The sequence below is a fragment of the Gymnoscopelus microlampas genome (assembly GCF_963454915.1).
Source record: "Gymnoscopelus microlampas genome assembly, chromosome: 23".
NCBI classification, from domain to species: Eukaryota; Metazoa; Chordata; class Actinopteri; order Myctophiformes; family Myctophidae; genus Gymnoscopelus; species Gymnoscopelus microlampas.
Genome location: NC_139960.1, coordinates 8826543 through 8852987, shown reverse-complemented (window position 1 = coordinate 8852987; position 26445 = coordinate 8826543). Strand labels below are relative to the sequence as shown.

Below are 26445 nucleotides of genomic sequence, written 5' to 3'. Positions count from 1 at the left end.
TTCATATTTTTGTGGGCCCTTGATGTGCTGCAATTTCAAAATTGAAACAGAATTTAAAAAATCTGAATTTTATTTATTTATGTATAGACTTTGGTGATCACAAGTAGGCTATATTATTCCAATTTTTATTTCTTTTAAGATTCAAGCACTGATGCTGCAACACATCAGGCTCTTCCCCATTTAAGACGCGGATTACATAATTATAGTCCATTAGAATATTAATTGCATAAAAAGTGTGAGGGGAGGCCGCTCCATTATAGCTGGTAAAAGATCATCAAAGAGCAGAAATGCAGATTGTAATCCCCCCATAAGTATGCAAGAGTCGTAATGATGTTGCCATCATGCTGCCTAATCGCATCTTCAAATGATCCTGTGATACTGCATTCAGATCCGGTGATGGGATCATAATTTCGACCTTATGGACAGTGAACAAAAATATATATGAACACTTGCATAGCTAGTGGTACAATATGGACCAATGCACTGACGAGGCCATTTTGATCCCATTTTGTACACTCATAGTTAAATGAACACCCAGGATTTTACAGCATAGTTGTATAGGCCTAGACTCTAGGCCAATGCAAAGTGGTCAGACATTGACCAAATTGTCAAAAGTTGTATCCAAGTGCATGTCAGGGTGGGTTGGGGGTTCCCCAGGCGGGTCCCCAGTTGAAATATGATTATTGGGGGTCCCCAGTTCAAATATTATTTTTGGGGGTCCCCAGTTGAAATATGATTATTGGGGGTCCCCAGTTCAAATATTATTTTTGGGGGTCCCCAGTTGAAATATGATTATTGGGGGTCCCCAGTTGAAATATTATTTTTGGGGGTCCCCAGTTCAAATATGATAATTTTGGGATTCGCCTAGAAATATTGAGAACCACATGGCCTAGAGAGAGAGACACACCATAATGAATAATTCCCCCCCTGGGCGTGTCGCCAAATCCAATGAATGCATTTATATAAACATATAAAAATACTTCTTGTTTTGGCATATGCCTCTCATTCAAAAGGCGCTGCGCCCCTTGAGATATGCTGGCGGATATGTTTTTCTTTCTTTTCACAATTAGCCCAATCGCAGCCTCCCCCTCCCCTCCCCCCCAGACCCGATCTGTCACAGCAGGGGGGGGGGGGGGGGGGTTACAGTCTGTGTGTAGTAAAACAAGACGTTTGCCTCTTTCTTGCGCCCTGGGAAAAAAAAGCCACGACTCCAAATTTAGAAATTTAGAGAGAAAAATTCTATTATGCGATCACATAATTTATCGCATTGTCAGCCAACAAATGGCACAGATTATGTGGGGATAAATATTTTTCAAAAAGGACGCATAATCATATTTTTCCACACAAACTTCCCGCATAACCTTTTGGGTATTTCGCAACGTTTTGCATTTTTTCGCATAATTCGGAACTTTTAGCATATGTCTAATTTTTCGCAACTTTTCACAACTTTCTGCGCATTTAGGATTTTTTTTCTCGCATATTACGCAACTTTCCACATATTTCGCAACTTTTCGCATATTTCACAGATCCCGCAACTTTTCGCATATTTCACAGATTTCGCAACTTTCCGCATATTTCGTAACTCTGCATATTTTGCAACTTCCCGCAATTTCACAGCATAAAATCACATAAAACTCCTGCAAATTTCATTCCTCGTTTTTCTGGAAAGTCTAAATAGCCCTCCATCCCTGACTGCCCCAGTAGGTATCCAACTGCGGAACGCAAAGTCTCTCTCTCTCTCTCTCTCTCTCTCTCTCTCTCTCTCTCTCTCTCTCTCTCTCTCTCTCTCTCTCTCCAAATCTCTGTGTTCTCTCTCTCTCTCTCTCCAAATCTCTGTGTGTTCTCTCTCTCTCTCTCTCTCTCTCTCTCTCAATTCAAATCTGTGTTCTCACTCTCTCCCCTCATTTCCCCCCCCCCCTCTCTCTCTCCCCTCTCTCTCTCTTTCTCTCTCTCTCTCTCTCTCGCCGCAGCACCTCACACACCGCCTCACTCTGTCAGTTCAGTACAGCAGGAGCGCCGCACCGAGTCGCATCACCAGCAGCACCGCACACACACTCACACACACATGCACACACGCACACACACGCAACGCACAGCCAGAGCCTCCTGCGGAATCCTTCCTTTACAGCCCGTGCATTCACATTTTAACAGACCCCCAAGAAGTGCGTCTTTTTCCCCGGACCCCCGGCCTGGGATGATGGGATGTATGGATGGAGGACTATAGGTGCCGCTGTGACTATAGTGTGAAGCCGGGTCTCAGAGCGCTCGGAGCGGCATAGTTGCTCCAAAGGGTCCCGCTGATCATCGGACGGTGATGGGAGTCTAACTGCTGCTATTTCTATTTCCAACAGGATCCGTCATTCAAGAACTAAAACGGGGGGATTTATTTAAGAACCAAGTGGACCCCCATGCAGCCCCGACGGTGCAACTGCATGGTGTTTCTTCCCTGACAAGATCGCTTGGATTATAATATATCATTTTTTGGGGTTATTGCGCGTTTATCACGCGTTTTCGCATCCTACTATTTTTTGGGGAGTAGCTCTTAAACCAAACCTATAAAGGAGTTGTTGGGGATCTTCTTTTTTTTTGTGGTGCCTCTGAAACGCGTGCCTCTTATTCTAGCCGCAGTGTCGATGCAGCCTGGACTGCAGCTGTTGGAGTGATCCAGAGATCCTGCCGTTAGATTCACAGGTAAGGAGAGGACGGGGGGGATCCATAGATCACAGCGTGGCGGATCGCCACCAGATCACTTTGTATGTTTGAGGTGTTTTTTTTTTAGGAGGGGTGTCATTTGGGTCAGGGTGTATATGGAACAGATCGTTGGATCCACACTGCAGCAGCGGTGAGTGGATCCAACCAGGTAAGAGGACCCGTTAGATCCACATAGATCACAGCGGGGATCCATCCGTTATACAGATTGGACACTTTTATGTTTGAGGTGTTTATTTTTTGGGGGGGTTGGTTATAGGTGGTAGGATATTATAATGGAACAGATCCGCGGGATCCACTGCAGCAAGTGAGCTGTAGTGAATCCAGCCCAGGTGAATAGAATGGGGAGGCGTGTTCGGTGGTTGGTTGCACCTGTTCTGTCGTAACGGCTCTGCACCACCACGGTACTACTGGGGCTAGGATCCACCGGGATCTTTCGGATCGGAGTGAACCGGGATCTTTCGGATCTGGTTTCTCTAATTTCAAGGACCACCAACCACCCATAACTCTGAGAGTGTACAAATGGAACCAAATGGACCCGTACGGGTCCATTTGGTTCCATTTGTACACTCTCAGAGTTAGGCTATCATACACACCTTATTTAAGGGTCCATTTGGAACCCTGGCTCACTGTTAAGAACCAGTGAGGTGTATGAATTTATTGGGAATCGTTCAAAGGGAACTGTTAAGGAATCAGACCGTTAAAATCCTAAAAATAAGGATCCCAGCCCAACGGACGCACCTCTCCTCTATCTCTATCTCTCTCTGCGCCCATCAGTGGGGCTTTGAATTAAAACCTTTTCCAAGATAAATCTCCCCCCAAAGAAAGAACACGTTCTAAAGATGATCTCTCAGTGGCCTCATGTATAGATGGAACCCAATGGGGTCCATTTGGTTCCATTTGTACGCTCTCAGAGTTATGGGGGTCCTTGAAATTTGCTTTAAGCAAAAGTGAGACTGGATCAAAATACATCTATGCTAGTCTCGTCTTGATCCAAGGCTAAGGAGAGGTATAAGACTGGCCTATGGCCTTCGGGCAGAATTGGACATTTATAACACCCGCATAATGGCTCAAACTACTTGACAGGCTCTTTATTGTGGAGCTGATCATGTTTTCTTATTAATCACAACTTATAGACGCAAGCATGAACAGAGCAGGCAGGGTAATTATGCTGGTTTTGTTGTACAGATTGTTGAGGTTGTACTAGTGTAGACTAGAGTGGGACTCGTGGTAAAATGAACCGTAACCTTAGATGGCACCTCGCCTCTCCTCCCCGTAGTTCCATGCTTTATGGTGGGGGTCTCTGGCTGTGGCTGGCCGCTGGTCAACCCTGGACTGTCTGGAGCTTTTTGAACTTGAGCTCTGATTATAACGCTTGGCTATAACTATATGGTTATGATGCTATTATATGGGTTTCTCTTAAATCCAGGGCTTTTTTAAATATATATATATATATTTTTCAAAATAGGAAAATATTAGGTGTCTGGCAACATGCAGGGTTTTGTTAATAGCTATGGGGACTGTGCACTTCTTAGTGTGAAAATCCTTTTTTGTGAGCAAATAACTTCATATAGTATAGTAGCCTAAATTTGTGTGAAATATGATTTTTCTCCCATACAATGATTCAGTATATGGACTTTATTTTTTTTGACAAACATTACTATTATACTAATCTTATTCAACTCTTGTCAAGTAAAATGATCACCATTGACGTGAAAACACATACGTATAACCAAGACAACTTAATGTAAGGCGACATTATTTGGACACATTCATTGTCCTTGTACGTCGTAGGCTATAGGCTACAGTCAGAGTCCCCCAGACCTTCATCATCTGCACCAGTACAATGGCAACAATAAGAGATGCTCTATCTTGGTCACTTTGGTCTCAACGGTGATCGGCAGAGAAACACATTTGTGAGGAAATGCCAATGACACAATGACCCACTATGTTCTGTAATGTATTTCTATTGTACCATAGAGTTCACTCTATTGATTTATAACCCCTCTTTCCTGATCCATCCTTTTTGCTGCTTTCACATTCCCTGTATGTCAACACTTTACCAGTGTGTGTCATGTCGTCTATTATAGCGTAGCTACTAAATTGACTCGTAAGGTGCTGGTTCTCAAAAAGTGGGGGGGGGGTGGGGGGGTCCCCCCAGGGGGGTCCTTAGTTGAGGGGGTTCCTGGGGTGGTCCCCCGGCAAAATGAGCAACGGTTTAAAACACTTAGGCTCAACGCGAGGCATTGTGAGCTTTGTAGATCAGCTATTTTCACTATTTATCCATGGAACCCATGTCAATCTAAATGTATACTCAACTCCTCCAATTTTAAGTGCTTGTCGGGTTGGGGGGGTCCCCAGTTCAAATATGATTATGTTAGGGGGTGTCCCCAGTTCAAATATGATTATTTTGGGGGGTGTCCCCAGTTCAAAGATGATTATTTGGGGGGGGGGGTCAGTCACGGCATGAAAAGGTTGAGAACCACTGTGGTGTATATATATAAGGGAAGGGCCGGGTGGAGTGTTGATGTATAAATGGATGTTAGCTGTGCTCTGGGCCAAAGCACTGAGTGGTGCGACAGCTCTGTGTTGTAGTGCTGCGGTGTAGTGCCATGTACAGCTCCTTGACTCCCAAATGCGGCTTCACACACTCACTCTTTCCGCTCCCTTGCTCTCGCTCTCCCTCTCACTCTCTCTCTCTCTCTCTCTCGTGCTCGCCCCTCCTTCCCTCCCTCCTTCCCTCTTCTCTCCTTCCCTCCCTCACTGGTTCACAGAAAGCAGCTGCTTCAGCCTATATATACAAAATGCAGAGCTGTAGTACGGCATGCAGTCACACTGCTGCACGCTGTGAGCCCCCCCTCCCTCCCTCTCTGTCTCCCTCCCACCCCCCCCCCCCCCCTCCATCCACCTGCAGCCCAGCCTCAATGCATCAATTCAGTATGCACCCCCCAACTAAAGCGTATGGGATATCACGCCGTATACGCAATCTACACCAATGATGTGTGTTTCATGCTAAGTGTTAATGCACCTTATAGCCATAATAATTACTGTGTGTGTGTGTGTGTGTGTGTGTGTGTGTGTGTGTGTGTGTGTGTGTGTGTGTGTGTGTGTGTGTGTGTGTGTGTGTGTGTGTGTGTGTGTGTGTGTGTGTGTGCCAAAAAGGGAGGCCTGTGTGCTTTCTTGTAAAGAAACCACAAGGGGTAGTGCGGTATGTATGCATTGGTCTGTGTAATTGCAGTGTGTGTGCACGCACTGGTGGTCTGTGTAGTGCAGTGTATTGTATATGCATTGGTCTGTGTATTGCAAGGTGTATGCACTGGTGCATGCACTGGTGCGTGCGTGTGTGTGTGTGTGTGTGTGTGTGTGTGTGTGTGTGTGTGTGTGTGTGTGTGTGTGTGTGTGTGTGTGTGTGTGTGTGTGTGTGTGTGTGTGTGTGTGTGTGTGTGTGTGTGTGTGTGTGTGTGTGTGTGTTGCAGTATGTGCACTGATCTGTGTGTGTGTGTGTGTGTGTGTGTGTGTGTGTGTGTGTGTGTGTGTGTGTGTGTGTGTGTGTGTGTGTGTGTGTGTGTGTGTGTGTGTGTGTGTGTGTGTGTGTGTGTGTGTGTGTGTGTGTGTGTGTGTGCCAGTGTGTATGCACTCACTGGTGTGTAGAGTTTAGTGTGCATACACTGGTGTGTGTGTGTGTGTGTGTGTGTGTGTGTGTGTGTGTGTGTGTGTGTGTGTGTGTGTGTGTGTGTGTGTGTGTGTGTGTGTGTGTGTGTGTGTGTGTGTGTGTGTGTGTGTGTGTGTGTGGTGTGCGTGCGTACGCAGTGCACCTGTTCAGAGCAGCGGTCTTTGTAGTGCAGCCAGTCAGTGCAGTGTGTGTGCAGCCTATACTTAGACAATACCGCTTCTCCCACTGACATCAATGGTTAATTGGCTTGAACAGTTAACACGCTGTGGCGTTATGTTGGCCGTCAACAGATCTGATATTTATGCACCTACATGGTTTATTATGCACCTACAGACACATATCAAAGCACACTAATATTGGCAATGAATGTTTCTATTAGACGTCACATAATTATCGTCTCTGTCGGGTGGAAAAAGCTCATATGTCCAAAAAACTGAAAAAATCCAAAAAGTATCAAAAGTAGCAGATCTACAAGCTCACTTCTGTGTGACGCTGTAGAATGATCAAAGTAAGGGCGTTAATTTACGAAAAAAACACGAAAAGTTGTGAATATGGAGATAAGAGTTTTTTCTGCCCCGACACCGACCATTTGTTTGTTTGTATGCAAATGTGTGCAGGGATGGTAAGGTATAAAGTGGAGCAGCTGGCAGTCGGGTCGATGGTGGTGGGGGGGGTGGCAAGGTTTCTCACCTGCTGGGTTACTGGCAGGTGGGTCCATGATACCCTGCTTGGGCTGATGCCCGTCTCGCTGTGCCTGGCTGACTGGAATCCTAGAATATGTTGTCAGTGTTGGATTCTCCTTGTCTTTATGTGTTGAAGTGTTCTCTCTCTCTCTGTGTGTGTGTGTGTGTGTGTGTGTGTGTGTGTGTGTGTGTGTGTGTGTGTGTGTGTGTGTGTGTTGTGTGTTGTGTGTTGTGTGTGTGTGTGTGTGTGTGTGTGCGCGTGCGTGCGTGCGTGTGTGTGCTCCCCTCTGTCGCATGTCTCGAGGGGGAAAACATTGAATCCCGGCGCACTTCTTTGATAATCTGATCCTTTCCCTTTTGTCTCGCCTCAATCCAGTTCAGTGCTGTGTGTGTGTGTTTAGTCTGCTAACCTCTCCGTCTCTCTCGCTCTCTCTCTGTCTCTCCCTCCCTCCATCTCTCCCTCGGCAGTGGTGGAAAAAGTACTCAAATGTTTTACTTAAGTAAAAGTATCAATACTGCAATGTAGAAATCCTGTAATCGTAAAAAAAAAAAAAAAAGGAATCTTTTGAAAATAGCAGATCTACAAGCTCACAATGCGTCGCATCGTTACGCATTGTGAGCTTGTAGATCGGCCATTTTCAAATGGCTGAAATATATGTAGGGCTGAAGTGGTTAATGTAATGTTTTGTAATAACAATACAAATCTACAAAGTAACTGGCAACTAAAGTTTTCAAATAATTGTAGTCGACTAAAAGTACAATATTTGCCTCTGAGATGTAGTGGAGTAGAAGAAACATTTGCCTACTGACAACTGGAAATACTCCAGTAAAGTAAAAATACCTCAACATTGTACTCGAGTACAGTACTTGAGTACATGTACTTAGTTACTTTACACCACTCTCCCTCTGTGCTGTCCGTCCATCAAGGCTGTCCTGCAGTAGTAGTAGAACTTGGAACAGCACAGTGTTTATGGGTCCTGTTCTAGCACCCTTCTCATTGACATACTGTTCTAGCACCCTTCTCATTGACATACTGTTCTAGCACCCTTCTCATTGACATACTTCCTTCCTGTCTGTTTGGGCGATACGAGAGCTTGCAGTTTGGAGCCGGGGAGTGCGTGGCCTTGTCAATATTATGGCTGGCTAATGGATAAACTCTCACTCCAACCTTGGCAGTGCACATTTATTATTACGTTTGGCTGGCTGGGTGTGCTGCTGCTGTTGATGCTGCTGAGGAGAGAGAAGAATACGCTACGCTGCAAAACCCTATGCAACGTGACCCCATCAATGAGAGGAATTGTGAATGAATACAAATCAAGGAGGGGGGGGGGGGGATGGAGGGTTATGGATTCGTTGTAGTGATATGAATGTCTATTGTCTGGTAGTGGCCTCAGCGGAAGTGTGTGTGTGTGTGTGTGTGTGTGTGTGTGTGTGTGTGTGTGTGTGTGTGTGTGTGTGTGTGTGTGTGTGTGTGTGTGTGTGTGTGTGTGTGTGTGTGTGTGTATCGTTTTGGATACATTGGATATCGTAATATCATATGGCATATATATATACGTGCACATTTTTTATTAATGTTCAAAGATGGCTCAAATAGCCGATCTACGCCACAGACGCATTGAGAACATGTCGCTATTTTTGGTTATTACTTCAAGATTGGAGCATTTGAAGTGGTCAAATTAGCAATATGTTTCAGAAACATCTTCCACGACATCTTAATAGTCTGGGATATTTCATTTAAAAGCAAAAGGTTAAAGCCTCAATGTGTTGATCTCTTCACCTGGAGTTAGTAGAACAGCAGGAACAATATTACTAAAACATCATCATTTTACATATTGTGTGTTCATTGTTTTGGAAACAACACTAGTGTGTGTGGGGGGGGGTGGGGGGTTTCCTTTCATACTGTTTCACAAATCGCACATTAGTACTTGCCCATGCAAACATTTTAAGTCGTGAGATTTTATTTTGCTTTAATCCATGTGTATGTGTGGACTGGGCACATGCTTTGAATAAAGTGTGCATGTGCGTGTGCGTGTGCGCGTGCGCGTGCGTGTGTGTGTGTGCGTGTGTGTGTGTGTGTGTGTGTGTGGTGTGCTTGCACGCGCACTGACTAGCAAGCTGCTACGTGCGGGTCTCTGAGACGCGTCGTCATGTCAGGCTGAATGATGCGTCTGTACATGGAACCTGAATGGAGCTCTCTGTTTGTTCTCTCTCTCTCTCTCCCTGGGTGCAATGTCCCCTGCTTGATCACACACACACACACACACACACACACACACACACGCACACACGCACACACGCACACACCCTCGGGCTGGAAGGGGACTAGCAGACACGGGCGGGTGTCCAATTATGCCCCCCCTCCCTTCCTGCCACCAGACACCACATTGATGATGGCCAATCATCTGTCACCAACTGTTCTCCCTGCTACTATAACGGACAGACAGTGTTATTGTGTTTTTTCCCATAGTTTGGGACACAGTCAGAAATGCCCTGGGGGGATAATATGAAATGGAATTTCTTCTTCATGTTGATGTTATTATTATTATTAGTAGGCCTTTTAAACCCTATTCTTACTTGACCCTCTCCTGTTTGCGCACAGCACAAAATATCTAAGCCGAAAATAGCCGATCTTAGCGCAGCATCATTGTGTTGTTCGTTGTGTTTGTAGATTTTGCACCTGTAGTGTTAGTGTGTCAAAGAACCGCTTAAACGCTCTAGAGTCTAGACTTTTAGTGAGATGGACCTGAGCTGGCTCTGTACGTTGTGTAACTTGCGATACATCGACTGTACGTCTATAATAGGGCATGACCGGGGTCCCCCAGGGTTCTGTACTAGGTCTGCTAGTACTTCCCTCTATATGCCAGTGGTTCTCAACCTGTGGGTCGGGACCCGATTTTGAGAGGGGGGTCCCCAGATGACAATTTAAGGACTTTTAACACCTTTTCAACACCTCAAAAAAGGGGGAAAAGGAAAAAAACATTACTGCATCAAAAGTAATCAACAAACTATACTGTAGAAAATGGTCAAACATTGACCAAACTGTCATATAATGTAAGAAAGATATTTTGAAAATAGCCGATCTGCAAGCTGATCGGTTATTTTCACATGCTTATCTGTGGAACCGAGTCACACTAAATGTAATGCCTCAATTCCTGCAATTCCAAGTGCTTGTCAGGGTGGTGGATAAATATGATTATTTTGGGGGGCCCGCGGGCTGAAAAGGTCGAGAACCACTGCTCTACTTCACCAAACCTCCTCACCGAAATTAGCCGAGCTACAAGCTCACAGCGCGTTGTGTTGCGACACGTCCTGAGCTCGTATATCTGCCATTCTTTGCCGAACGCTCATCACCAGAACGGGGTCGCTAGGGTTCGAGTGTGGTTGCGTGAATACATGAGACTGGAGGGTCTAAGTCCTGTCATGTTTGGAGTTGACACTACAACGCGGGGAGATGATATCAGTGACTGATGGGCTTCTGGGGGGCTTTGATCCCGACTCCAATTTAAAGGAGGGGCGTTTCGCGCTACAATAAGATAGTAATTGCTTACAAGCATGTAATTAACCCTTTGATACGCGCCACGGAGCTGCATATTGATGTGCGTCGCGATGATGACGGGGTGGGGTGGGGAAGGGGTGTTCGGGGGGTGGGGGGGGGGGGGGGGCTTATCATCTGAAGCGAGGATCTCTCAAAACAATAGACGGCATTGAATTCTTACGGCAAGAAATCAATACGCGTCACAGCAGCCCCGAGTTAATGAGAACCTTTGTTCTTCCTCCAGAATTGGTTTGCTCAGCATGCGTATGATGCGTTCAAGAGAAGATGTGTGTGTGTGTGTGTGTGTGTGTGTGTGTGTGTGTGTGTGTGTGTGTGTGTACTTACGTACTATACTTGTGAGGGCCAAATGTCCCCACAAGTATAGTAGAATTTGAGAATTACACATTGTGAGGACCATTTTCATGGATTTGAAGTTCTCAGTCTCCACAACTGATTTAAGTCGTTTGGATTCCATAGAAGTCAGCATGTCGTCTATGCCATGAACCAAACATAGGCTGCGACGTGTTGTAGCCTTGTAGATATCCTGTTTTTGGGTTATTCGTTGTTTTAAGATTAAAGAGTATTTGAAGTGTTCAGCATGTTCGACCGTCCAGAAAATCCAAATGATCGCAGATATTTCATAAAAGCAAAGCCCTCTGGCGTCTAGGCATTTAAAAAAAAAATACAAAATGACTATCCTTTTCTGTCACTGCTGGTAAGGGTCGACTTTAGCAGCAATCTGCAATTTCTTCAACGGGTTGGCCGTATGGCTACTGGCGTGGAATTCTGGATCAATCAGCAATCGATGAGGCACATAGGAGTCGTGACAATATTCTAGGTGGTGATGATTATGCTTTATGTTACATGATATCATGGTCAGAAGTACATTCTCTCATGTCAGTGGTACAGTAGTTCTGCCTCGAGCACAGGGCAGAGATCATAGTTATATTTTAGCCGCCTGAAGGACAAACTGTACCAAAACAATATAGCTATTAGGCCTAGAGCAGTGGTTCTCAAACTTTTTCATGTCAAGGACCCCCAAATTGACACTTATTAGCCCGCGGACCCCCATTTCAAAAGATATGCCAGGGACCCCCATAAGAGAAGATTTTTTTTACGTCTCTAGCAGTGATTCTCAACCATTTTCATTTCAAGGACCCCCAGTTTGACATGCATTAGGGCTACAGATCCCCATTTAATGGCATTTCTATCACTTGGACCGCAATTTATATTGTAAAATCTATGTCAATTTAACTCTGAGAGTGTACAAATGGAACCAAATGGACCCGTTAGGGTCCATTTGGACCCTAACGGGTCCATTTGTACGCTCTCAGAGTTACACACCCATAAGGGTCCATTTGGTGCCTAATCTATCATTTAGCTGGGGACCCCCTGGAACTCCCTCAAGGACCCCTGGGGGTCCCCGGACCCCACTTTGAGAACCAATGGCCTAGAGGAGACATTGAGGCTCTCACAAGCAGTCAAATATCATAATGTACCGTATAAGTATTATAAGTGATGGTATAATATAAAGGGTAGATATAAGCAGCCATATAATACATTACATTACTAATTCTACATATTGTGCTAATTGTTTATGAAACACAGTGCTAGTGTGTGTGTGTGTGTGTGTGTGTGTGTGTGTGTGTGTGTGTGTGTGTGTGTGTGTGTGTGTGTGTGTGTGTGTGTGTGTGTGTGTGTGTGTGTGTGTGTGTGTGTGTGTGTGTGTGTGTGTGTGTGTGTGGGGGGGGGGGGGGGGGGGGGGGGGGGGGCTCCTTTCACGCTGTTTGACAAACCACATATTAGGACTTGGCATGGCAACGCATCTTCACGATGTGCCCAAAAAAAAAATACACTCAACGTGGCAAACATAAAGTAAAAATAGCATTTATAAAATTGCCTTCCTAAAACGTTGAAGTCCTCACAAGTACAGTAATACGAGCGTGCACGCGCACGCGTGTGCGCTTGTGTGCGCGCCGTGCATGCAAAAAAAAAAAAAAAACACACTTTCTCTTCACAAGTAATGTCTTTTTTCATCTTGGCAGCCAGAAGTCCTATTAGAGGAGTCACGTGTCTCCGTAATGAAGGCCAGAACATGTTCGTACCATACATCACACTCTTGTCTCAACACTTCTATTTTCACCCTCTCGCTTTTTTCCTTCTCTCTCACATTACCTTTTCATCTCCTCTCTCTCTCAGCCCTCGTCTGTCTGTTGTTCATGTGCACTGGTGGAAAGCAACTAAGTACATGTACTCAAGTACTGTACTTAAGTGCAATTGTGAGGCATACTTTAATTTTGAGGTTTTTACTTCACTGGAGTATTTTCATTATTACAAAACATACATTAGCCACTTCAGTCCTATATAGACTTAGGCTATTTGAACATAGCATATCTACAAGCTCACAGCGCGTCGCATCGCGATGCGTTGTGAGCTTGTAGATTTTCAAATGATTGTGTACATTTTGAAAACATGTAATGGAAGATCTCTGCATAATGAGTACTTTTACTTTAGGTACTTTAAGTACATTTTGATGCCAATCATTTTGTACTTTTGCTCAAACTTTTACTAAATTCTGAATACCAGACTTGCACTTGTGACAGAGTATCTCAGCATTGTAGTATTGATACTTTTACTTAAGTAAAACATGTGAGTACTCCTTCCACCACTGTGTCTAGGCTGCTCTCCTGCCTGCGGTTCTTCTGTCTCCTGCCAGAAAACCATCTGTGTGTGTGTGTGTGTGTGTGTGTGTGTGTGTGTGTGTGTGTGTGTGTGTGTGTGTGTGTGTGTGTGTGTGTGTGTGTGTGTGTGTGTGTGTGTGTGTGTGTGTGTGTGTGTGTGTGTGTGTGTGTGTGTGTGCGTGTGTGCGTGTGTGCGCGCGCGCGCGGGCGGGCGAGCGTCAGTCAGTGTGTCAACAGAAGCTACTGGAATGTTTGACATTGGAATGACCTTTGATAAAGATTTTTGATTGATAGAATACTTTATAAGTCAGAAAAAGTCATATTGTTTCACAAATCGCTAATTAGGACTTGGCCATAAGAAAGAATTTATTTTGCTTTAATCCATGGATATATAAGTCAGTGGTATGTGTGTAAACAGTAATACATAAACGGCTCTCTTTGATGCACTGACTGCATGCAGGCTCTTATTTTTCTGTGTGCCAAGCTGAGCATGACGAGCAATAAATTAGTTTTGTTGGAGATGCATGAAATGACGTGAAAATTGCAAAGACGATCTCACTCTCTCTCTCTCTCTCTCTCTCTCTCTCTCTCTCTCTCTCTCTCTCTCTCTCTCTCTCTCTCTCTCTCAATCTTTTCTTCCATTTCCTCTTGCTGAAGTCTGCACAAGGATTAAGCCCCTAATTCTTTTTTCATTCAGACTGTTTTGAAGAAGCGTGTGTATGCATGCTTAAATACAGTCCCCCCCCAACACACACACACACACACACACACACACACACACACACACACACACACACACACACACACACACACACACACACACACACACACACACACACACACACACACACACACACACACACACACACGCCTCCTGTGTTATTAGTGCATATTATTGAGCAAGTACTCGACAGCGACAGTCTTTATCAATAAAATCCTTCACGCTCCTCATGCCAGCTGTCTGGAATGTTCTGAAAGTCACCCTCCTCCTCGAACAGACAGACAGACAGACAGACAGACAGACAGACAGACAGACAGACAGACAGACAGACAGACAGACAGACAGACAGACAGACAGACAGGCAGGCAGGCAGGCAGGCAGGCAGGCAGGCAGGCAGGCAGGCAGGCAGGCAGGCAGGCAGACAGACAGACAGACAGACAGACAGACAGACAGACAGACAGACAGACAGACAGACAGACAGACAGACAGACAGACAGGCCTTCTATTCACATCATGGATAGGTGGGGAGGTCGGTAGACAGACAGGCAGTGTACCTTTATTGATTCCTGTGGGGACATTAAGCTAGAAACACAGGTTAGGTACAATGAGTCGTGGGGTCACGTCTTCAATATCAAGAGGGTCTTCCTCTCTCCTCAGTGAACCAGTGATACCAACGCGTTGTCACACCCCTGCCGTCAAACAAGTGACGGCAGGGGACGGCACTATTTGACATGGGTGTTTCGGGGGTACCCGCTACGTAGCATGCTAAAGTAGCATGCAAAAGTACCCGCTACGTAGCATGCAAAAGTATTAGTATCAAAATTAACTTAAAGTACCAAAAGTAAAAGTACTAAAATGTTTGAAAATAGCCGATCTACAAGCTCACAACGCGTCGCATCGCGACGCGTTGTGAGCTTGTAGATCGGCTATTTTCAAAAAGCCGAGGTATAAAATAAGGCTAAAGTGGTTAATGTATGTTTTATAATGTAATAATTTATATCTGCAAAGTAACTGGTAACTAAAGTTTTCAAATAATTGTAGTGGAGTAAAAGTACAATATTTGCCTCTGAGATGCAGTGGAGTAGAATTGAAAGTACTGAAAATTTGAAATACTCATGTAAGGCAAAGATTCCTCAAAATAGTACAGTATTTCAGTAAATGTACTTAGTTACTTTACACCACTGCTGACAGGGGGACATGATGATTTACGATTCTGTCACTATCGGTATGCAACTTGAACGGCGCTGATGAAAATGATTCCTTTCCATGCAGATGTTTTATCTGCATGGTAAATCACGTCGCCAACGGTAAAAACCGTATCGAATAGATGGGTATAGGCCTACCACCTTGTTTTCAGTCGTCCTGTGGAGCATACACGTTATTATGTGATGCCATGTCCTCTACTCTGAGCCACTGAGCAGGGTGAAGGTGTGTTCTGGGATGGAGCTTAAGAATCCGCCGAACTAAATGCATTTTGAGAGGTTTCTTGCTCATTTGACATTATGTAAATGAGTTCACATTGACGCACTGTGTCTACTTGAGCAACACTTGAGCGGCGACTCGACACAGCCATCGTATTTGGTCACGCTTGGCCGTATTGTAGTTTTGTCGTCGCTAGTGTGAAGGCAGCATTACTAGTATAGTGCCAGGGGAAGGATAATGATTTCTTACTTCTCTTTCATCCTCCTGAAAAAACACACACAAGTGAAGGGGGTGTGTCTCTCACACACACACACACACACACACACACACACACACACACACACACGCACGCACGCACACGCACACGCACACACTCAACCTCTCATCTCCCCCTCAGGACATATCACAGTCGAGCAGCACAAAAGCTGAGGATGTCACAGGCAGAATTAACCACTTAAACCTTAAACTTAAACCCCCCGTATTGTGGGGTGTGACACTATAACAGAAAACAGAAAAGACACTATAGTATACAGAGCCCGGAGGCACTACGCTGCTCAAGCATATGGGGTTTATAAGTGGTTAACAAGGCTTTTTACCAGTGGTGTAAAGTAACTAAGTGTATTTACTCAAGTACTGTACTTAAGGACAATTTTGAGGTATTTTTTACTTTGCTGGAGTATTTCCAGTTTTCAATACTTCTACTTCTACTCCTCTACATCTCATCTGTACTTTTACTCCACTACAGTTATTTAAAAACTTTAGTTATTATTTACTTTGTGGATTTTGATTATTATTACAAAACATACATTAACCACTTAATATAATATATAAAATGAAATATACATTTCGGCCTTTTGAAAATAGCCGATCGACAAGCTCACAAATCGCGACACATTGTGAGCTTGTAGATCTGCTATTTGCAAAATATTTGTTTACGTTTGAGAACTTGAAATGGGACATTTTGCATAGTGAGTACTTTTACTTTTGGTACTTTAAGTACATTTTGATGCCAATACTTTTGTACTTTTACAGTACATTTTGAATTCCGGACTTTTACCTGAAACAGACTATTTCTACTGTATATTGCAGTATTGATACTTTTACTTATATGTGAATACATTTCCCACCACTGCTTTTTACACAGAGACATTTCCATGTCCTTCTCTGGTGTGAGAAGTGAGAGATTTTGGGATTTTTCCTTTTTGGGGAACAATGTGTGTGTTTTGGTTTGGTTGGAGACTTGGAAAGGTTGGTGTGTTCATGAATAATAGAGTGTTTTGCCTCGTTGACTCGTCGCCAGCGTCCAGACGCTTGCCAAAGTGCTGGCGAGAATGTTTTTTTGTAACATTTTCATTCTGCTCTCTCCTGGAATAGAACTGAAGTGTTTATCCGTGTATTTATATGCTAATCGTCCTCACAATTTCCCGGGGTATTGATTTTCAATCACTTTTGATTAATCCAAGCGACGGTTCCCAACCCACCCCATTCGGATGCTATCAATGCATTGAATGGGACATTATGACGTTTTATCAGGCCATTGAATGGGCGAAGTAGCCCACATACTCACCCAACCGCGAATTATCAGACCATTCATTGGGTGTTATCAACACATACTGACCTACCGACGGAGATGACTTAAAAAGTTCAGTTTTGGTTTTTGTTTTGGACCATGACGGAGGCGCGCAGTCTCAAGCGAACTGGAACCACGTGAGGGACTCACAGTGAGGGAGCTACAGCGAGCGAGTTGCCGTCCCGAAGGTTGTGACGTTCGCTTGAGCCTACTCAGCGCCGTTGGAGTTATGTAGCGATAGGCACAGAATGGTAAATCATGTTGTGGGGACTGCTCTGCCTCCAAGTAGGTCAGTAGCTCCTGATTACACCCAATGAATGGTCTGATACATCACGGGTAGGTCAGTATATCGCCTACTCGTTGCCTACTCGCCCATTAAATGGTCTGATAAAACGTGATAATCTCCCATTCAATGCATTGATAGCATTCGAAGCTGGTGCCCAGCATTTTAGATGGTGTCAAAGGTCAGGTCTCACCCAGACAAGTGATCAGATGGGTGGACCGCAGATGCTTTTGCGATTGGGCCGATTTACAATTTAGGCATTTAGCAACCCGGTAACGCATCTGTGTCATTTTAAGATTTCTTTGGATATTTTAGAAAAATCTTGTGCAAATCTTTGAACATGTATGTTTTTTTAAACAAAATGTTTTAACTCAAGTTTTTGCTTAGTTACAAATATATATATATACTGTATATATTCAAAGATATGCACAATTCTTCACGATTTTTCAAAAATAGCAGTGCCGCGCTATGAGCTTGTAGATCTGCTATTTTTGAATAGCCAAAGAAATCTAAAAATGACACTTTCCCCGTCTTAATGGGTTAATCCAGAGTGATTCACAGTAAGCACGAGGTAATACATCAAATGCATAGAAACAGTAATCTAGGATCATATGTAAACCAAGAACCTATCATCAGTCTGAACTGTATAACATCAAATTATAATCTGTACATTGAAATTATACACACTATAGGATGCCAGGTCTACTAATGAACCTGGCATCTGTCTACATAAACATATCTAAATTACATGGACCCTGAACCAGAACAGGTTTTGTAAAACACTGGATTAAACTTTAAGCATTTAACCCATTCAATCCGGGAATGCATCTGTCATTTAAAGATTTAGTTATGAAAAATTGTGCAAATCTTGGGGGGGGGGGCTCCCTGGAAGAGATGGGGGTCCGCAGACAAATACATATCATTTCGGGTGGTCCTTGACATGAAAAAAGTTTGAGAACCACTGATATTACAGCAAAATAAGTAAAAAAAAAAAAAGGATTTAGAACACATTTGTAGAATCACCAGAAGCAAAGATTTGAATTAAGATAACTGTTTTTAACAAATTTCACGATAAAAATAGAAAATAGCAGATAGTGTGGCACTGCCGCGCTATGAGCTTGTATATCCGCATTTTTTTAATAGCCCAGAATATAGAATAATGGTTATAGCAACAAAAAAAAAAGACACATTGAATGGGTTAAGGTCGTTGGCTCTTGAATGAGTGTGTTTAGTTGTTCTTCCAGTCGAGACTCGTCTCTCGAACCTTCACCCTCTCTCTATTCCCAGGATGGTGAATCATTGCTAATCATATCCTGCTGCTTGTTTACTCAACAAATATTAGGAGAGCAAGAGGACAAAATGTAATCCTTGAACTTTGACACATAACGTGTCATCATCTCTCTTTGTTTCTTCTCGTTGGAAGCCGAGATCCATTTGAAATTTCACTTTCAAGTCCATACAGGACAATTTAAGTAAATGTTGTGAACCCAGGTGAGCAAATGACAGGCTAGGTGGTCACAAGGATGACTTCACCCATTTTCAACCTATCTTCATGTAATTGCTCCTGACTAATGCTCATAATAATATGGTACCATTACGTCTACTATGTCTGTGTCGCATAGGAGCGCCGTGGACACTACAGAAACCTGCCTACCAGTGACATCATCGTTTGGAAGTTTTTTGTTTTTTTCAAACAAGATTTTATCTTTTATTAACGCGAGAACAATTGCTTCCATTATAGCATGCTGACTTTCCAGGAATAGAAAGCTCGATTTGCTTGGATTCCCCTTTGATGATGTCACTGGTAGGTAGGTTTCTGGGGGGGCTGCTGAGTTAGGTCAGCCATTTTATTTTAGGTTAGTTTAGAGTTTGGAAAACGTGCTACAAAGCACTTTAACTAGATTAGCAGGTAAACATGAAAACCTGCTGCAGCTGGATCTAACATTCGTAGCATTTGAGATCCATTTGAAGGAAATATACCTTCAGGTAGTTTTGACCTCCAGCGGGCAGGCATTGATGTGTGGCAGACGGTATGGATATCGTCTCTGTCGGGTGTAAACCTCATATGTCCGAAACTGTAACTTTTCAGGATTCAACTTCAAAAACATCAAAAGTAGCAGATCTACAAGCTCGAAACCCGTCGCTTCGCGCCACGTTTCGAGCTTGTAGATCTGCTACTTTTGATGCTTTTGTGTGACGCTGTAGTGTGATCAAGTAGGACGTTAATTTACGAAAAAAAACAGAAAAAGCTTGAATATGGAGATACGAGGTTTCTGCCCGACAGTGACGATATGGTCTTTTAAATATTTCTACTATAGTAAAACACACAACGTCCCTCCCCTGCCTCCCACGCAGCTATCTGTGTTCCCATGGCAACCTGATTTGTCAACTGAGAACCTCTATCCCCAACACACGCACACACACACACACACACACACACACACACACACACACACACACACACACACACACACACACACACACACACACACACACACACACACACACACACACACACACACTTGCATTTAAGGTCAGAACTGTATAGTTATATCCATAACTGGGCGCAGGAACAAACTTATAAAAAGTAACGTGAACTAATATTTTATTTTATGTCTCAGAGCTTTAACTGACTTTGAACAGCTGGGACAACTATAAATGTAGCACATCGGACATGCACACTAATCCCGCCAGTGTTTCAGCAGCGCCAGCGTCAAAATATAGCTTTGTAGTGACAGCACGGCTGGTTGGCAAAAGGCTTAAATAGAGATTGGACATCAGAAGTACTGTCCACCGTGTCTGGGTAGCTCAGCCAGTAGAGCTTTCGCCTTTGGACCACAAGGTCATGGGGTTCGATCTCAGGCACCGGCAACTCAGTGTATGAGTAGCACGGCTTCGGTGAGGCAAGAACCGCCTCATCAGGTATCTCCACAATTAAAATCATAATGCCTGGACTGCTAGCGTAGCGATTCAGGCACCTAGGCTCAATGTTGCCTCACAGCCCGTCGTGAGTTCGAGTCTCGATCCTGACGGCCTTTGCTGCATGTCACTCCCCATCTCTCCCCTCATTTCCTGTCAGCCTAACTGTCCTATCCATAAAGGCATAAGAAAATCATAATAACTCGCTGAATTCCCAGCGATTTACAAGCAGTTTGGTTTGTTGGTTTGTCACCTCTAGTCGTGCTATATAGCACCTTTGTGGTTCTATATAGCGCCCTTTGACAAAGGTGCTACTGTATAGCAGATTTAAAGACTGGTGCTATTTAGCACCATTAGACCAAAAACGCACCAAAAACGGTTCCCCTATGATTACGAGCGAAGTAACCGATTTTGGTGCTATATAGCACCGTTTGTTTTTAGTGTGTAGGCTACGTCGATAATGACAGAAATTATCATTAAACCGAAAAAAATCTCAGGTAGTACTTATATACGACTCAGTTGTATCTCTTGCAGTGGCAAGGATTCCTGTTTAATTAGTATGTGAATAGAGAGAGTCCAAAATGTAGATCACCTACACAGTGTCTAGGTCGTTGGTTCTCAAAGTGGGGTCCGGGGACCCCCAGGGGTACCTGAGGGGGTTCCAGGGGGTCCCCAGCTAAATGATGGACAGGAACCAAATGGACCCTTATGAGTCTGTAACTCTGAGAGTGTACAAATGGAACCAAATGGACCCTAACGGGTCCATTTGGTTCCATTTGTACACTCTCAGAGTTAAATTAACATTGATTTTACAATATGAATTGGGGTCCCAGAGGTATGAATGCCATTAAATGGGGGTCTGTAGCCTAATGCATGTCAAACTGGGGGGTCCTTAAATTACAATGATTGAGAATCACTGCTAGAGAGCCGTAAAAACCTTCTCTTATTGGGGTCCCTGGCTTATCTTTTCAAATGGGGGTCCGCGGGCTAATAAGTGTCAATTTGGGGGTCCTTGACATGAAAAAGTTTGAGAACCACTGGTCTAGGTCATGATGACATTACATTACAATACATCACAGGGGATACAGAAATCTGCGCCCAAACTGAAACTATGTTTTTCCCTGGTTCAAGGTTTTATTCAGAGAGAGCCTGCAATCTGTAATAATGTGTAATTCATTTTGGTACGATGAGGGCTTCGAGTGGCACAGCACACACTGTTCTGGTAAGATTTGATAGCAGCCTCAGGTCAAGGTCAACTTGAATGTGACTCTAGCCCATTCAGATTCTACAAAGGCCTTCTGAATCAGTAGTTCTCAAACTTGTTTTGTGCCAGGGACCCCCCAGAAGAGAAGATTTGTGTTGCAAAATTATCCAAAACGTTTTCAAACACTTGCAAGATTTTTTCAACCATTTTCAGAAAATAGCAGAAGCAGATGTGTCCAAAAAAGATTTTTTATACAATTTACACATTTGAAAACTTGTGAAACGGGACATTCTGCATAATGAGTACCTTCTACTTTTGGTACTGTAAGTACGTTTTGATACCAATACTTTTGTGCTTTTAGTACAAGTACATTTGGAATTCCAGACTTTTACTAGTAACAGAGTATTTCTACACTGCAGTATTGATACTCTTACTTAAGTAAAACATTTGACTACTTTGTCCACCACTGGTAATTCAACCACACGATACATTCAACCTTTCACTATACTGAACACTGGGCAGACTTTTACTCCCAAGCCACGGACCACCATTCAAGCCCTTCTCCATTCAACTTCCATTCGACACAGAGATTTAGGCAACGCTCCCGAAAAACCACTACAAACCCTGGAAAAGGCTGAGAGAGCAGGCGAGAGCCACTTCTGTTTTGAGTTCTGTTTTGAGTGAAAAGCTCTCTGGCCCCGCATGCACTTATGAACGTTGGATTGTTATATTGGCATTTGGATAATAATGCCAAGGCTTTTTCTTTTTTTTATTAATATAATTATTTTAGCAAAATAGGCTTGTGTGACGCTGTAGTATGATCAAGTAGGGCACAAATGTACGTACAAACACGAAAAGTTTAAATATGGAGATAAGAGGTTTTGGCCCGACGGCGACGATATGCATTATGTCTGTTTGAAATGTATGATGCTAGGTTAGATGGTGAGAGGACAGCAGGGGAGATAGGACAAGAGAAGAAGACAGAGCGGGTAGAAAAAAATACTGGAAACCTTTTTAATCCTGCTATCAGAATCAGAGTTGCCTACAAAAGTCCACACGTGTGCTTCATAAGAATACTTTTGGTGTAAACTAGGCCCCTGCATGCTACCAAATGAGGTGATCACCCTATCACCTTTTGGTGATAGGGTGATTTGATACTAGGCGCTCATAGTAAAGAGGATGATCACCCTATCGCCTAAAAGGCGATAGGGTGATCACCTTTTGGTGATAGGGTGATTTGATACTAGGCGTTCATAGTTAAGGGCCCTGCGTGCTACCAAATGAGGTGATCATCCTCCAACTATGAAAGCCTAGTATCAAATCACCCTCACCAAAAGGTGATCACCCTATCGCCTTTTAGGTGATAGGGTGATCATCCTCTATAAGCGCCTAGTATCAAATCACCCTATCACCAAAAGGTGAGATTCACTGAATAGATTATCAGCTATATGATCACCCAGGACTTCCTGGTTCACATAGCGGCCAGAGCTGTGATTGGTCTACCTTTGAGGGGACATGCATACAAACATAACTACATACAGTAGATACATAAATAAAGAATAATATGGATCCCACTCCTTTGGGGTATTTTTTCTGTCACTGTACATTTGCACATACAAGTATGAGAAAGTTGTCCTCTGCATTTAACCCACCTTAGTTGTTAATCCTTTAAGACCGGAAACGCATCTGTGTCATTTTAAGATTTCTTTGGTTATTCAAAAATAGCAGATATACAAGCTCATAGCGCGGCACCGAGTGCCGCGCTATGAACTTGTAGATCTGCTATTTTTGAAAAATTGTGAAAATTTGTACAAATCTTTGAATATATATATTTTTAAAGTGAACTTATTTAACTCTGTTACAACTTCTGGGGGTCCCTGGAACAAAATATTTTGAGATGGGGGTCCACGGCCAAAAAACGTAGGATTTAGAAGACATTTGTAGAATCGCCAGAACCAAAGATATGAGTTACACACGTTCCCTTTAAAACATCTATATTCAAAGATTTGCACACATTTCCACGTTTTCATTTTCAAAAATAACACTGCACTGTATATCTGCTATTTTTTAATAGCCAAATAAATCTAAAAATGACACACAGATTCGTTCCCAGTCTTAATGGGTTAAGGTAGCTCTCCACCGCACTGCCGTCAGCGGCGGTAAAGTGTTGGAAAGTGTCCGTTGCCGAAAATCTGAAAAACACTGTTGCGGGTCGCAAGTTGCAGGGAAGCATCGAAAGTATTTTAATGGGCGGTGATGTACACTAAGTAGATAAGTGGAAGTGGTGTGTTGTGCGATACACTAATAACAGGCTTTCTACCGTCGGATAGCAGCGGGCTTCGTTGTTGAAAAAGACATCAAGCCATGGTCTATTTTTAGCATCACAGTAGCCGCCTGTCGGGTGTCGGCTCTCATGGTGCATTTAGCAACTTTTCTTCACGCCTTCCGACCGACTGATGGAGAGTTACCTTTAGGAGCAGTGGGCGTTAGGGGCCAGCAGCACTTGGGGACCGCTTAAGGGTTGAGTGTCTTGCATAGGGACAGTTTGACACGTATAGATCGTGGTGTGAACTGATGTATCCCCACACACACACACACACACACACACACACACACACACACACACACACACACACACACACACACACACACACACACACACACACACACACACACACACACACACACACACACACACGTTCTGCCTTGACCTTCAGCCTTTGGTTTAGACTACTGCATATAAACAAACTAAACAACAATATAGTCTAGATGTCTATTGATGTCTCTTGATGCGTAAGTAGGAATATACACAGTATATGAGTTGGTAAATACTGTTATTGCACTTGGTTGACCTTTTATAGGCAGGACTGGAGTGGTAGCAACAAAGTTATCGGTGGTGATGTGCACTAGATAAGTGGAATTGGTTGTGTGTGTGTGTGTGTGTGTGTGTGTGTGTGTGTGTGTGTGTGTGTGTGTGTGTGTGTGTGTGTGTGTGTGTGTGTGTGTGTGTGTGTGTGTGTGTGTGTGTGTGTGTGTCTGTGTCTGTGTGTGTGTGTGTGTGTGTGAATGGGGGGGGGGGGGGTCATTGAGGTGGAGGGGGAGGGTCAGTGTGGGATTGTCTGTCAGCTCCACTGCCATGGGGAGAAGAAATGCCATTGAGAAGAGCAATGATGATGATGTGTCCAAAATACTTCTGATATGTTTATGCCACAGGCTTTTTGGGTGGGGTGGGGGGTGGGGGGTTAAGGCCCAGGACAGGTAGTTTAGGCGACAGAGATGAATGTGAAGAGAAAGTTTCATAACTTTTTCCCCTGAGTCTTAAAGAGCCTCGAGCACAGTTTGGACGATCAGCCATGACACAGAGAAGACCCTTAGCTAGAACAATCAATATAAGAGTTATTATGCCTAAACTTTTTGGCATTTAAAAAAAAAAAAACATTTAAAAATAGTTCAAATACATTTTGAAATGTTTTTCAAAATAGTAAAAAAATGCCAAAAAAGTTTAAGCATAAGGGGTAAGGCGTTGTGCAACATAGGGCCCTTAGTTTTAAGGGCCTGCCCCCCCTCCCCCCGCACACACGCGCGCGTGCTAACGATGCGACATTTTAGGGACGGCAGTGGCTCAGGAGGTAGAGCGGCCGCTTGGGAACCAGAAGGTTCCCGCGTTTTGATTGATTTGATTGATCCCGGGTTAGTGTCAAAGTGTCCTTGAGCAAGACACTTAACCCCTAACTGCCTCCCGATGACACATGGATTAAAGTTCTCAGTCGCCCCACGACTGATTTCATGTCATTTGGATTCCATAGAAAATAGCCTAATATCTATTGAGGCTATTTTTGTTTATTAATTTAAGATTAGAGCTTTTGAAGTGAAATATGTTATTTATGAAATATCTTCCATAAAACCCTAATGTCTCAGATATTTCACATTAAAAGCAAAGGTTAAAGCCTGAGTCTGCGATTTCTTGACCTGGTTGGGAGTATGTATACTGTAGAACAGCAGTGTAAACAATATTAGTAAAACATCATTTTACTTATTGTGCTAATAGGCTCTATGCACAGCAGCCATATTGGGAATGAATTGGGCCCCTTACTTACTTCCTTCGCAGGTGTTACCAATGATAGCAATTAAGGCTCTGTTCCATTTAGTGTGGCATAGTGGTTGTCTTATTTTCAAGGACCCCCATAACTCTGAGAGAGAGAGTGTACAAATGGAACCAAATATAATTACGGGTCCATTTGGTTCCATTTGTACACTCTCAGAGTTACACACCCACCATAAGGGGCCATTTGGGAACCAAAATGGAGTGTTTCCAGTGAGCCAACATGCACGATATCAGCACCCTGACCAGAATGGAACAGAGCCTTCATTAGTATCATTGGTAACACCTGTGAAGGAAGTAAGAAGAGGCCCAATTTCTTTCCAATATGGCTGCTGTGCATAGAGCCTATTGTTTAGGAAACGGCACTCTAGTGTGGGGTGGGGGGGAGGGGCTCCTTTCATGCTATTTCACAAATCGCAGATTTAGAATTTGTCCTGACAAAAATGTTCAGTCGTGGGATTTCATTTAGCTTTGATACCGTGTGATGAGCAGGTTGGTGTCTTGCATGGTTTCGCCCGCCGTTCGGTGAGTGAACGTGTGTGTGTGTGTGTGAATGAATGGGAGAACGTGATGCTCATTGTAAAGAGCTTTGGATAAAAGCACCATTTACCATTTTCACCATTCTGCTGTGATGTGACACTGGGAGGAGCTTTATTTCATTATCGCTGACTCTTCAGAAAACGATTAATATCAAGGAGAAACCCCCCCCCCCCCCCCCCCCCCCCACACAAAAAAAAGCAATAGCCGTCGAGATGTCTTAGGTGTATGTCCCCTAGGGGTGTGTGTGTGTGTGTGTGTGTGTGTGTGTGTGTGTGTGTGTGTGTGTGTGTGTGTGTGTGTGTGTGTGCGCTCTCGCGTGCGTGCGTGTGCGCTTATTTAATGCGCTCTATGGCGGTATACCGCGTGCATGGAAGGAAAGGCAGGCTCTTTGAGAGTGATGACA

The 26445-nt window shown here is 43.8% G+C and overlaps 1 protein-coding gene across 1 annotated transcript in view; it reads left to right on the top strand.

Annotated features, from left to right (window-relative positions):
* Positions 1-2031: 2031 nt before the first annotated feature.
* LOC311040087 (plexin-A4-like) overlaps positions 2032-26445 on the top strand; it is a gene marked incomplete at its 3' end in the record, with an annotated part of 76542 nt that continues 52128 nt past the window's right edge. The window contains exon 1 of the mRNA XM_084050158.1: positions 2032-2691. The remainder of the gene's footprint in view (positions 2692-26445) is intronic.